Consider the following 13,296-nt stretch of genomic DNA (forward strand, 5'->3'; position numbering starts at 1 on the left):
CCATGTTCTGAAATATTCAATGCATCTCTGTTGATTCAAGTTGTGGATGACCCACGAAGTGGTTTTATGCTGATCCTCCTTCTCAAAGATTCGTCCAGGCCTAGAGCATTTAGCCACTACAGACATGTCTCCAGATGCATCTTAAGCTTTCTTGGTACCTCCAAAATGATAGCACTCCATCTTCTCAGAAGATATCCAATCTCCTGAACTATTTTTTTAATTTGTGTACATTATGGTTAATTCTCTGTGCTGCAAGTTCTATGGGTTTTAACAAAAGCCAAGTCATATCCACCATACTATCAAGCAGAGTAGTTTCACTGCCCTAAAAGTCCCCTGTGCTCCATGGATTCAACCTTCCCCTCCTCCCCCCAAAACTGGCTACTCCTTTGGAAATGATTTGGCTATTCTGAGGGTAGAACAGGCAGGGAAACCAACATTACCTCCCCCCCGCCCCACGTGTGCCTTGTGTCAGTTCACAGATGAGTGCCCCAGACAAAGTCTCCCTCCACCCAGAGTTCCTTAACCTGTGTGCAGCCGGCCACTCCAGAGCCAGGAATTTCACCTTTTGTAGACTTGGTATTGGGACGGACTCTGACAGACCGTGGCCTTCGGTGCTGCAGTGGACCGAAGACTGTCCCCGATTCCTCACCTCTCCCTGAACCCACATCTTAACTGCACGAACTTGCCAGCACCTCCCGCTAGGGACGGGCTGCATTTCCCCAGCCCTGACTTTGGGCTTGGCCGTGCAGCTGGCTCGGCAGACGCTGCACTCCTGCAGCTGCTTGCTCTGCAGCCATCCCCACCAAGAAGACGTGCCTGGGTCCCAGGAGGAGGGGAGGGCATGAAGGTAATTCATCTCTGGGACCCTCAAGATGAAATGAAATGAGGGAGAATCATTTCTGCCTCTTAATAAATCCACTTACAAAGGTGTGTTTAAAAAGCGACTGTATATTATCAGCCACTTCCATCCCCCTATCCTATACTGTCAACACCCTTTTCAACATGAAAAAGTTAGAAGGGGCATAGCCCAAATACCCCTAAAAATTGGGAGAAGGATCAAAGGAGAAGGAAGAATTTCAACAGAGAAGATAGGATTTAAAAGATGAGGATCAGTGCCAAATCGTTAAATTGATCTTTTAGTCTCCAGTGTCTTGGAGTAGCTAGAAGGAAAAACCTGAATTTGTGGAGTTGTAACCCATACCAAACTTTGAAATGTTTTATAACCTACTTGCTCAAGCGTACTTTGAAATTTACTGCTCGTTTGTATATATGTTATGTTTCACAATAAAAAAATTTTTTTAAGTAATTGTTTTAAAATAGGACACTGTGGTTGCGGCTCTTTTGTATTTTAAAATCTGTCAGGCAATGAGGGAATTTTAAACACAGAACACTTCAGAGGTTCTTGCGAGGCTTGTAGCCACTGCTTGGTTTAATGTGCCAGAGGCTGGGAACGATTGATTTAATGTGGTTCCTTCTCAGATCAGACTGTCAAGTCCAAATCAGCCCATGCACCTGGCCTGAGTCAATTACGCCATGCTGTCACCTCTGCTAGAGTTCAGAGAGAGCAGTTTTTCAACACAGATGATGAATCTGAACTTTTTTCTCCCACGACACCCCCTGATGGCTCTTTCATTTTCATTCTACCCTCCTTTGAAATCTACTCATGCAAACCTATCTCTCTACCCAAAAAAGTACATAGAGCCATATTTCTACACTTCTCAGCAACATCTGTTCTGTTTTTAACCTTTTGAAGCAACTGTTACATAAATGTGTTTAAATTTTCCTACTTTGTTAAAAAAAAATGATTTTATGAAAGGAGTAGTAGAAAAGCACCAGTGCTTTAAACGACAGCATAGAAGACTGCAATAGTTCAGAAACAAAGGGGGTCATATATGGTTGAGCTTTCACTGTGGGCTAAAACTCCACTCTCTGTCCAGGGTGAACAAGAGGCAATGGTCCTCCACCTTGCCTGCCCCATAGAATGGTCTAGAGAGATATGAAAGATCCCGATGCCAAGGCACTTCCCAGATCAATTCCATCAGAAATTGTGGGGATGGAGCAAAGATCTCTGGGTGATTTCAGTGTGCAGCAAAGAGCAGGAACCACGTAACTAGAGGAATGATTGATTTAGCAAAGTGTATCTGCTAAAGTTAGGTCAAGGTGTAGAGAGGAAATGCATCTACCCAATTGTTTCAACTGACGAGGCTTAAATGCAGGATTACTTAGGAAGCAAGCAAACGTGGGCTGGTGGGACTGCCAGAGATCCAAGCAGAAGGGTGCTGCGGTCAGCCTGAGGCCTGAGTGGATAGTGCGGCGGGAGCCCAGGGAGAGCCGTGTCCCCTGGGAGTTGCAGGCCTGGAGGGACAAAGCCTGCGAGAGACCCGCAGCAGGGGGAGGTGGGAAGCAGACCCCTCCCTTCCCTCCAACCTCCTGCCAGTGGCCCCCAGTGGCCCACGGAGCCTGGCTAGGGAGGGAGGCGGTACAGATCCAAGCGTTAGTGTCCAGTGGAACCGGGAGCCCAGATGGGGGGGAGGGGGACAGGGCCAGGGGAACAGAGGGGGCACAGCCGCCGGTTCGCTGCGCCAACCCCAAAAGCAGAGCCCACGGCCCAGCCCTGAATGTGGTTTCCACATGTAATTTTATAGAACGATGTACAAAATATAAAAACTTGTAAAAATGTAAAATAACTTCTTCATTTAAAGAATCTTCTTCATAAAAGCTGATCCCATTTCATGAAATTGCCATTTCCCAGAATCTCCAAGGTGTGTGGCTGTGATGATTTAAACTCAAGCCTTCGGTCACCATTCGTTCAGAAATACTTCTTGAGGCTAAAGTGCAAGATTCCATAATGCTCTAGACACAGAAATGAAAGACAGTTTCTATTAAAGATTTGTGGGTCTAGTGGAAAATGCAGATGAGTTAGCAAATGTAACAGACTTTATTATTTTTTTGTCAGCCCAGAGCAATGTACTCATTTTGGGGATACTCCCCTAGCCCCAACTCCATGTGGTTCTGACAGGTGGAAAGTCCCTGCACCCTGTCCAGGCTGGACCAAGCAGGGTCCTTCTTCCCTCGGTTCCCGCCGGGTTCCCTGGGGGTGTGGGCAGAGCCCGCCTGCTCTCCTACTGCCCGGGCTCTAGGAAGGGGCGTCCAGAGTGGCCGGTCTGTGGGTGCAGCTTCACGGGGCCGGCTCAGGAGAAGGGAGACCCGAGAAGGAAGACACGGGAAGGAGAGGGGGGACCTGCTGAGGTGTGAGCACCTGCCACTGAGGCCAGCCCACTCCTGCCACGTCTGCCGTTTGGTCACAGGAACAGATGCCTCTGCCCTTGGATGGACTCAGGCTGGGCTGGATGCTGCCGCTTGGCCTCAGTAGAGTCTGACTGGTAAGGAATTTTCAGGACTCTAACAGAGAGGTAAGAAAGCGATATGTGCAGGGCATTTAGGTGGCATCCGGAGGGTCAGGGAAGGCTCCGCAATGAGGTAAGGTCCAACACTGAAGCAGCGCCATTGTCAAAAGCAAGTCTCAAACTAAACGCCCACAGGGGCTGGGCCGGTGAGCTACCCGGGGGGAGAGGACCAGGTAAGTCCATAGGTGGCGAGGACTGCGGAAAAAGGAGAGCACCTGCCCTGTCTGCAGGGGCGGCTGCCTGTACCTGCCCTGCTAGAAAACATCCTTCTTGGTGTTTCAGGAAAAGCTGGAACTATGTCTATAAATTTGCCTATGGAAAAGCCCCTCTGCATGGCGCACAGTGCTACAGGTTTTGACAAATGCATGGAGTCCTGTGCTCATCACCAGTCATGACACAGAGAAGGGACATCACTCCCAGAACCCTCGTGCTGCCCTGGAGACAGCCCCCAGCCCTGGCCACGGCAGACCTGGTTTCTCTCTGTACAACTTTGACTTTTCTATGTCACATAAATGGAATTACACAATACGTAGTTCTCTGCATCAGGCATTTTCATTTGGCGAAATGAAGTTGAAATTCACTTTTGTTGTGTAATATATAATAATTTGCTCCTTTTTTGTTGGTAAGTATGGCTGTACCATAGTGTGTTTTTTTAAATCAATTCATGGTGGGTTCCACTTTTTAGTGGTTATGAATAAAGCTGCTATAAGCATTCACACATAGGTTTTCTCTTGAGCCCAAGTTTTCATTTCTTTCAGGTAAATACCTAGGATTTCTGGGTCAGGCATATGTTTAACTTCGTCAGAAGCTGCCAAGCCATCTGTGCCAGTTTGAAGCTATGATGTACCCCAGAAAAGCTGTGTCCTTCAGTCCTCATTCAATACTGCAGGGTGGAAGCTTTTTGATTGTTTCCATGGAGATGTGACCCACCCAGCCGTGGGTGGTAACTTTTGGTTAGATGGTTTCCATGGAGGTGTGTCTCCACCCATGCAAGGTGGGGTTGCTGCCTCCCGAGGCTCACTGCAGCCACCGAAGGATGTACCCCCATTGCGACGTGCTCCTGGTCCGTGTCCCCAGGGGTGAGCCCTGGGAAACAGGACCTCTGAAAGGGTTGATGGAGTTGGGCCCGGCTGAGTGAGGTGTGCCTTACGGTAGGTGTCACGGGGCCTTTACACGCAGAAGAAACTCAGGCAGAGAGAGCCATGAGGAGGATCAGAAGCCAGGAATCGGGGAGAACCGGGAGAGAAGGGAGAGGACCTCACCATGTGGCCAGAAGGCCAAGGAAGCCCAAGGATTGCCGGCAGCTAGCACGGGATGCCAGGGAGAAAGGGAACCTCGTCGGGGCCCGGATGCTGGACTGCTGGGCACTGACCCCGCGAGCCCGTAAATGCCATCGTGCGGCGTCTGTGACAGCAACTCGGGCACAGCCGAGACACTCACCAGGCCTTCTCGTGAGCTCCCCCACCCCTGAACCGAGGGGCCACCACACCCTCACCAGCCCACACTAGCCTCTCCCTGCCCAGCTACTCTTGCTGAATTCTTCTTTTTTGGTGTCCAGCTACTGCGATCCCAGGTAAGCAAATGTGCCTCATCTCCCTGCAGGCAAGTACTCCTTTAGACTCGGCTCCAGCTAGTTACCCTGGGACTACAGCTCTCTGAGATGGACATAAAACACTGTGAATGTGCAGTTTGCCCAGCTAGTTGTTGCAAAGGTAAAATTATGCCCTTTCCTGCTCCCTCCAGCTTTCTCTGTCCAAGTAGAAACCAGAAGTCAGAAATATGGTTTTAATTTGAAGTCTTCTTTCTTATAACAGTTTCCAGCTCATTGAAATTTGTAAAGACGTTTAAGCCAGAAAGCACTTTGGCTGTGCCAGCGCCCTGGCTGCCCATTTTGTGACCTCTATTACATACCAGTTTGGGCCAGTTTGGGCCCTGGCAATTCTCCAGACCCGTTTATCCAAACAGAGGCATAAGTCTTGCATCAGAAGTCTTTTCTTATTTTTTTAACTGTTCTAATTAATTGGTGGATGTAATTAATCAATTAGCTAAATTTATTAAGTTAGATTTATTGTATCATGTTTACATTATTATAAATATTTAAAATTATTTTTATAGTAACTATAAAACCCCTAAAATAGTTTGGGTAATGCTTAGTTAGGAATATATAGGATCTATATAATGAAAACCCATAAAACTCACCAAGGGACATAAAACAAGTCCAGTAAATGAAGAGGTACTGTATTCTTATACAGGAAGATCCAATCTTGCCATTTATTCCTAAATTGACTATAAATTATATAATACAAACAAAATTCCAATAATATCTTCATGTATATGTAACTAGCCAAAAAATTTAAAAACTTAGAAAGAAAAAATATCAAGGTTAACTAGGCAAAGCTTGATACAAAAGACAAGTATTTAGGAGAAATTTCCCCTTACAAATACTGAAATGCGTTATAAAGTCACTATATTAAACTGTGTTACAGGTGCAGGGAAAGATAGACAGATTAATGGAACAAAATTAAGCTCCATAAATAAACTCAAATATTTGTGGGAATTTGGTATATGAGAAAGGTGCCGTTGCAAATGGCATTGCAAGGGAAGAAATGGCTTCTTGAATAAATGTTATTGAAAAAGCACTCATTGAGGGGGAAAAAAATAAAGATGTATCTGCACGTTGCTCCTTTGATAAAAATAAATTCCAGGTGGATGGAATAAATAAATGTAAAATGTCAAAAAGGAAATCACCTAAGTACTCAAAGAATATTTTTAATTTCTTGGTAGGGAAGTATGTTACAAGAACCAAAAATTCAAATAAAGAGACTACTAAACTTGTCCACCTAAAAATTATAGTCTTAATGGGGCCAAAACTAACAGACCCCAAACAACCTCCATCTCCTGAAAAAATCCTACAAAGTAAAAACGTCTGAAAGACAAAGAAGTGGAAAAGCATTTGCATCGCATATAACCAGGCATTATTTTATTAAATTATTATTAGATCATTAAATCCAGATCAATTATTTGAAAATATTGTATTCAAATTATTATTATATTCTGATTACACATGAATAAGAAATTAGCAAACATCTCGATGGGAAACATCTCCTGGCAAGGGCACACAGTGTGTGCTTGGTACATTTCTCTCAGGGGAGAGTTCAGCAGTGTGTCTGAATTCCACGCTTATAAGTCTACTCTAATGAGGTCTTTGCACAAAGGGGAAGAGTGGCATGCTCACTTTTAAAATCAAAGCACTATTTAAAACAGTGGAGAAACATCATGACCTCCAGGTCCACCAGTAGGGCATTGCTCGATAAATGTAAGTAGGAAGCGATGCATGCATTTGTTGTCTCTATTTGCTGATACAGAAGGATAGTCTAGACAACATGCTAAGTGAAAAAATGAGGTTCCTAAATGGTGTGATTCCATTTACATACAGTTGTACAGCTGGCTGGCTCCCTCCACTCGCTGGCAGGGTGAGAGCTGCCAGGCGTGTCCCCCACAGAAGCTGTGGACAGCCAGCACGAAGCCGTGGAAACATCTTTCTTGGCGCTGCAGAAAATAGTTCAAGGCCTGCAGGAACAGGGAGAGCAGGGAGTCAGGATAAAGGCAGCTTAAAAGCAGAAGTGGGATAGGTGCAAGGGCAGTTCAGTGGTGGAATTCTCACCTGCCATGGGAGAGACCGGCCTGTGCACCTCCCCCAAAAAAAGTTAACCAGTGGTGCTGCAAAAATGGGATACTCACGTGGAAAAAGAATGAAATTTGACCCCCCCACCACACAGTGTACAAAAAAGAGCCGTGAGGGCTCTCGGCACCCAGGCTGCCCCGCCCCTCGGGGCTCTGGCGGAGCTGGCCCTGCTCCCAGAGAGCTCCTGCCCCGTTGCCTTCAGGGAAGGTGTCTCTGGAGGACACTCCGTCCCGGCGGGAGCTGGGCAAGGAGGGAGCCTCTTGCCGGCATCTGGGGAAAGGGCTTCTGGGCCCCGGGAACAAGTGCAAAGGCTGCCTGTCCTAAGGGGAGGTCAGCGAGGCCCCGAGAAGCAGGGGCGGGCAGCGCAGCAAGCGAGGCGGCGGGGAGGCCGGGCACAGCGTGCAGAGCCTCGGGCCGTGGCGGTGCCCTGAGCCTCATTTTGAATCGGACGGGAACATGGCAGGGTTTGCGGTAGAGGACCAGCGTGTTCCTACTGCTGTCCACAAAGCGCCCTCCCCCCCTAGACTGTGCTGTGTGGAGCAAAGCTGGCACCGGGAGACCAAGTAGGAAGGGCAGGTGGGGGGCCCAGACGGCTGGCGCCAGCGAGTGGAGGGGGGGGGAGGTGAGGAGAGGTTGGGTGCTGGAGGGACCCCCAAAGGCAGAGCCCTCGGGTCTAGCTATGGTGGACGGAAGGTGCGGGCAGAGAAAGAAGAGGCGGAGGTGATGCCAAGGTTTCTGTCCCAAGCCCTTGGAAGAATGGAGTCGCCATTTAAGGTGGGGAAGGGGAGGGATGGGCAGGGGGGGGGCAACTAGGGTCTTGGGCGTGGGATGCCGCCCAACTGCAAGCTGTGATGACCGGTCATCGCGCCCCGGCTGGGCCGGACGACAGTGCTTTTGTTTAGTGTCCAAGCTGCTCTTGATCCCCTGGCATTGCCTCCCCAGCTTCACGTGGGCACCGATTACTTCCAGCTGTGCGGGATGACCCAGGACCTCCTCTTGGACCTTTGGTCACTGCCCGGTGCCGGTCTGTCCAGGTGGCACTGGGCGGCGACACGAAGTCATCTTCATTCCTTGCCTTTTTTTATTTTTATTTTTTGCTCCTCACAGAATTCTCTAGAATTCTGTTAGCTTGGAGTACAAGCAGAGAGCTGTTTCTTGTAAGAAAAAAAGAAAGGGTATTGTAAGGTAACCTTTGAGGTTGTCAAACGTTGCAGGGCCTCGCGGGGGGCGGGGGTAGCGCCAGCCTGTGCTGTCCGTCACGGGGTATGGCCACGCCCCCGGCCCGGCCCAGCCAATGGCGAGCCGCAGGGCGCCCGCGCGGGCGGTGGGCCCACCCGCCGTTGCTATGGCATCTTGTCCTGGGAATTAGAGCTCTGCCTTGATAACTTAATTGCACTTAAAGAAAAACACCTTGAAGTTGAGTAAATCCCAAGGCCGTCATGAGGGCTTTTGATTACAGTAAGATTAAAGCCCTTTCTGAAGCTCTGATTGGCTTAGAGAGCCACTGCGGGGGAGCTCGGACTCTCCAGCCTTTGCCTTCAAATCCGGCTCAGCTCGCTATGCAGCAGGCGTCATCTCAAAGAACGTTCTGACTTCAGGCTTCTTTCTTTCTACTTACGTTTCTTTCTGATTTTCTCTTTGCCCTGTACGTCAGCTGGCTATGTTTTCCTCTCATTTTGCCCTAGTATGAATCTCCTTTTCCATTTGGCAGAAAGGAAGCCTTAGAATATTTCCAACTCAGACCTTCACCCATCCTTCCTTCTGGCCATGGCCGACGAAATGACACGATGAAAAGGGACCCCTTCTTTCTGAAACCATTGAGATAAAACATGCTTTTGGCGTTGCAGAAGAATGTGGTTTTTAGTCTCACCAACTAAACGTGGTGTTGGGAGTTCTCCAAAGTTGGTTAATTGAAAGATTCCCAGGTATAATTAAAAATGAATATACTGTCCATCCTCCTGGTTTGGGATTTTGTCCCCCATTCATCACAGACGCATGGAGACAGAAGAGGAACTTGGATTTCTCCTTTTCCAAAGCCGACAGACCTTTCCCCAAAGCCATCCAATGGATTTCCCCGCACATCTGGGTGGCCAGTCAGGCTGCTTGCAGGTGGCCAACCGGAAGCAGTGGCTGCTGCTGGCTTAGACCGGGGATCGGCCCGGGAAGACAACCCAGCACCTACCCAAGGGAGGAGCCGGGCAGAGGCCAGGGTCTCCCCTCCACGGCCTCCCGGTTCTTGTCCTGTCTCCGAGCTGCTGCTTTATGGTCACCTTTGCTTGCTTCTCATCCCCTGCCTGTCCTCTGAACACTGGAATTCCTCAGAGCTTCTTTACGCCTCTTTGCTCCTGTGTGTGGACTCTGCTTAGGAAATCTCATCCAGCCCTGTGGTTTTAAATGCCATCTAGATCCAGGCAGCCTTCCAAATTGATGTCTTCAGCCCAGATTTCTCCTCTGAGCTCCAGAGTTGGACCTCTACGTGTCCACCTGACACCTCTACTTCATGCCCCAGAGGCATCTCCAACATGACTCATCCAAAGCAGAGCATTCTATTTTCCCAAACCAGCTCCTCCCCAAACTTTCAAATCTTCATGAATGACACCTCCATCTGCTCAGTCGTTCTACAGAGAGGCCTGGGAGTTGATCTTGAGTCTTCCCTTCCCTAACCACCCATCCCAACCACTTTCCTTTTGTTCAACGTGACATCTAGCATGTCACTCCCAGGGACCCAGGCCATCGTAGGTGCTCACTTAACATTTGTTGAAAATTGACTAATGTACTCATATAACACATACCCAGACTGAGGGATGGAAACGTGGAGGCTAGAAAGTTCTTGAGGGTTATAATGTGAGGCATTCCCGGAAGGATATTCATCTGGGATGGATTGGAGGAGAGGGTTACTGTGCTTCTGAGCAGTCTGGCACCACACTTCTGCTCTAAATCAAACACAATCCCACCTGTCTTTCAACAGGGCATCCGCAAGCACTAAAGAAGGGGTAAAAGGGAATTTTAAAATTGACTTGGAGCTTTTCCCGGTTGTGGGGGTCTCAGGGGCAAGGCCATGCGAGGGGACAGTGCACACTGCGGCCAACAGGAGTTGAAATTGTAGTGTGTGATCTGGATTTTTCTCTCAGTATAGCTTGTGATCACAAGCGATAAAACTGAAATGGAGGGTCAAGGAATGTTCTAATCATCTCATTGTCAGTGACACTGACTGCCGTGATGTTGAAAAGATAGAAGCTTTTATCAGTCAGCTGCTGCTGCGTAACAGGCACCCAGAAAACCTTGGTGGCTAGAAGAGCATTTATTTCACATATATCTACTGATTGGCTGGAGTGGCTCATTGAGGATAGCCGTGGCTGGGTGGTTCTTCAAGCTGCAGATCTGGCTGTGTTGGACTGGTCACCTCTATTACCTGTGCATTCACCTGGGGCCCTGGCTGAAGGGGCAGCTGCTACCCAAGGGAAGCTCTCCTCGTTGTGATGACATTAGCACAAGAGGACAAGTGTAAATACTTGAACCCCCTTGAAGCGCACACTTGGAACAGGCACACTGCCATTCTGCCAGTCAGTCAAGGCAAATGACATGGCCAAGCTCAAAGTAAAGGACAGCACACGATGCCCTTTGTGGGAGGATCTACAGAACCACACAACAGCAGAACTGGGCACGGGGAGGGGCGATGAGTTGGGGCAGTTCTTCAGTCAGCCCAAGGACATGCCATGCATCACAGACGACAGAAGAGAAAGTCGGGGGCCCTTTCGTTCGGGTTGACCTGACTGAGTCTGGGCTGAGGCTGCAGCTCCCTCTGTCCCTGTCTGCTTTCCACTCTCATGCAAACCACACCTTATGTTCCCTCTGGAACACACCACCAATCCCCGCACAGGCTCCTTCCCTCCCCAGCACTGTGCATTTCTTATTTATTCGGTGATGCCCTGGCTCCTTCCGGGCTGGGGCCCTGGTGCGACTCTTCCAGCATGGCTGTTCTGGGAAATATTTTGTTTCGCATCTGCTGATGCCATTTGCCGTCTCTCTAAAATAAAAACAGGAGAGAGAGAGAGAGAGAGAGAGAGAGAGAGAGAGAGAGAGAGAGAGAGAGAGAGAGGCTCATACTCGATGACTGTAAAGGATAATGAGTAATTTATTCAGAGCTATATACAAATCAGACTGTCGTCTCCCAGACAGAATCAATAATATAATTTTAAGCCCACACACATTTACAAATGCTAACACGCCGGTGCAGCTGGGTTGCCATGGGCAACGGGGCATGCCAGCCCGTGATGAGAAACAGGCTGACGTCTCAGGGCCTGTGGGCGCCTTCTGCAGAGAGAAGTCACGGGGCCGAGCAGCGAGGCTGGCTCTGATCTGCCTGCCACACAAATGCACCCGGTGAAGGTTTGGGTTAGTTCTTATCTGAACTGCTCAGCTTTATTTCAGCTCTGCTACTTGCACAGCCGCACTTCTGCATCCCTTCCACACTGCCTGTGCTGATGCAGGCTGGGGGGCTGGGGGGAAGCTGGGGGGCTTCAGCAGGTCATGCAAGAGCCAGGAGTCAGTCCCCCAACAGCTGCTGGGGTCCGAGGCTCCAGCCTTGCGATGCAGGCTGCTGGGCAATGCAAAGTGGGCCCAGGGGGCATGACAGGTGCTGGGAGCCGGAGTATGTCCGCCGGGAGAACGAGAGTCCTGGGCAGGAAGCAAGAAGATGGCGCGTCTAAGGCTGAGCTGGGAGCTGCTGCCTGCAGCGGGGGGTGGGAGGCCACGGTTAAGAAGATGTTGGGAAGGGGCCACACAGGAATTGTGTTACTACCAAACTAAGATCATTGCCAAAGGAGCCCGGATTATGGGGTGCTTTATGGGGAGAGCATCAGGGAAGCCATTATGGGGAAGCCACCTGTGCTCATGAGAATCATGGAAGCAATTAAAAACAGAAGTGATTATTTCGATACCAGGAGCTGCCCCCACCCTCCCTGCACCTAGTCTTGGTGGGACACCAAGAAGAGGGAACTGATGAGAGAGGTCCGAGTGAGGACCTCCGCCCGCCACCAAGCCTGCCCCCGGGGCTGCCCACCCCATGCCCTCCTGTCTGTGGGAGGGGCTGCAGGAGGCACTCAGGTGAGGAGGGGCGCTGCCTGTTCCTAGGCCGGCCAAGACAGCATGCCTGGGCTGGAGGCCACCTTGTCTCACCATGTTGTTTTACAGACGAGGAAGTGAAAGTTGGAACAGTAAATGATTTGCGCAAAGATGGCAGACGGCGCAGTGGGTGCGGGGTGGACTGCGCTTCAGGGTGGAGCCCCCTGGGTCGGAGCCCAGGAATGGCATTAGGAGAGGAAAGTAGATCCTGGATCAAGAAGGATCGGGGATACTCTTATGCAACCTCCAGCCAGATATTGTGAATGCCACGGTGTGCCAAGCCCCACCCAACAGTGTTCCTGAAAGCTCTAAAGAACACTCAGGGCTCTGTCTGAGGCTCCATGTCAGTGTCATTCACTAGGCTGATTTCTCAGGACCTTACAACCTCCAGACTGTGCCTGTGCCAGAGGAGCCCTGAGACCCAGAGGCACCGACCTCCCCGACAGCATCAACCGGTGCATCCCCGTCCTGTAACGTCGACACCCCTTTTCAACATGAAGGAGTCAGGGCGGTCACTGCCCAGGTACCCCTGGGGACTAGGAGAATGAGCAGATGAGAGGGGGGCTGTAACAGAGAAAATAGGGCCTACCAACCGACTGTGACTTCTGAGTCATTGCATTGATAGTTCTTGTTAGTCTCCAGACTATTAGAACAACCAGAAGGAAACGCCTGAAGTTGTGGAACTGTAGCTCCTGCCATACATTGAAATTTGCTCTATAGCTATTTGTTAAACTGTACTTTGAAATTTATAATTTTTCTACATATATGTTATATTTCATAATTAAAAATATTAAAAAAAGAAAAGAAGAAGAACTGAAGCAGAGGGAGGAGGAGAAGGAGGAGAATCAGGGATTGAGAGACAAAAGCTAGGCAGACACAGAAACCCGCCAGCTCTGGGCTTGGCATGGTGGGGTCCAGGCTCGTCCCCTGCCCTGAATTCCTTGGCTCTCCAGCTCCTCCCCAAGCTCTGATCCTTTGGGTGCTGCCCTGGGTGCAGTGTCCCCTGAAATGCTGACCTCGGCCATCATCATTCGATGCTCGATGCCTTGTGCACAGGGCTTCCCAGTTCTGAGTGGGCAC

Source organism: Tamandua tetradactyla, chromosome 4 (assembly GCF_023851605.1).
Source record: "Tamandua tetradactyla isolate mTamTet1 chromosome 4, mTamTet1.pri, whole genome shotgun sequence".
NCBI lineage: Eukaryota > Metazoa > Chordata > Mammalia > Pilosa > Myrmecophagidae > Tamandua > Tamandua tetradactyla.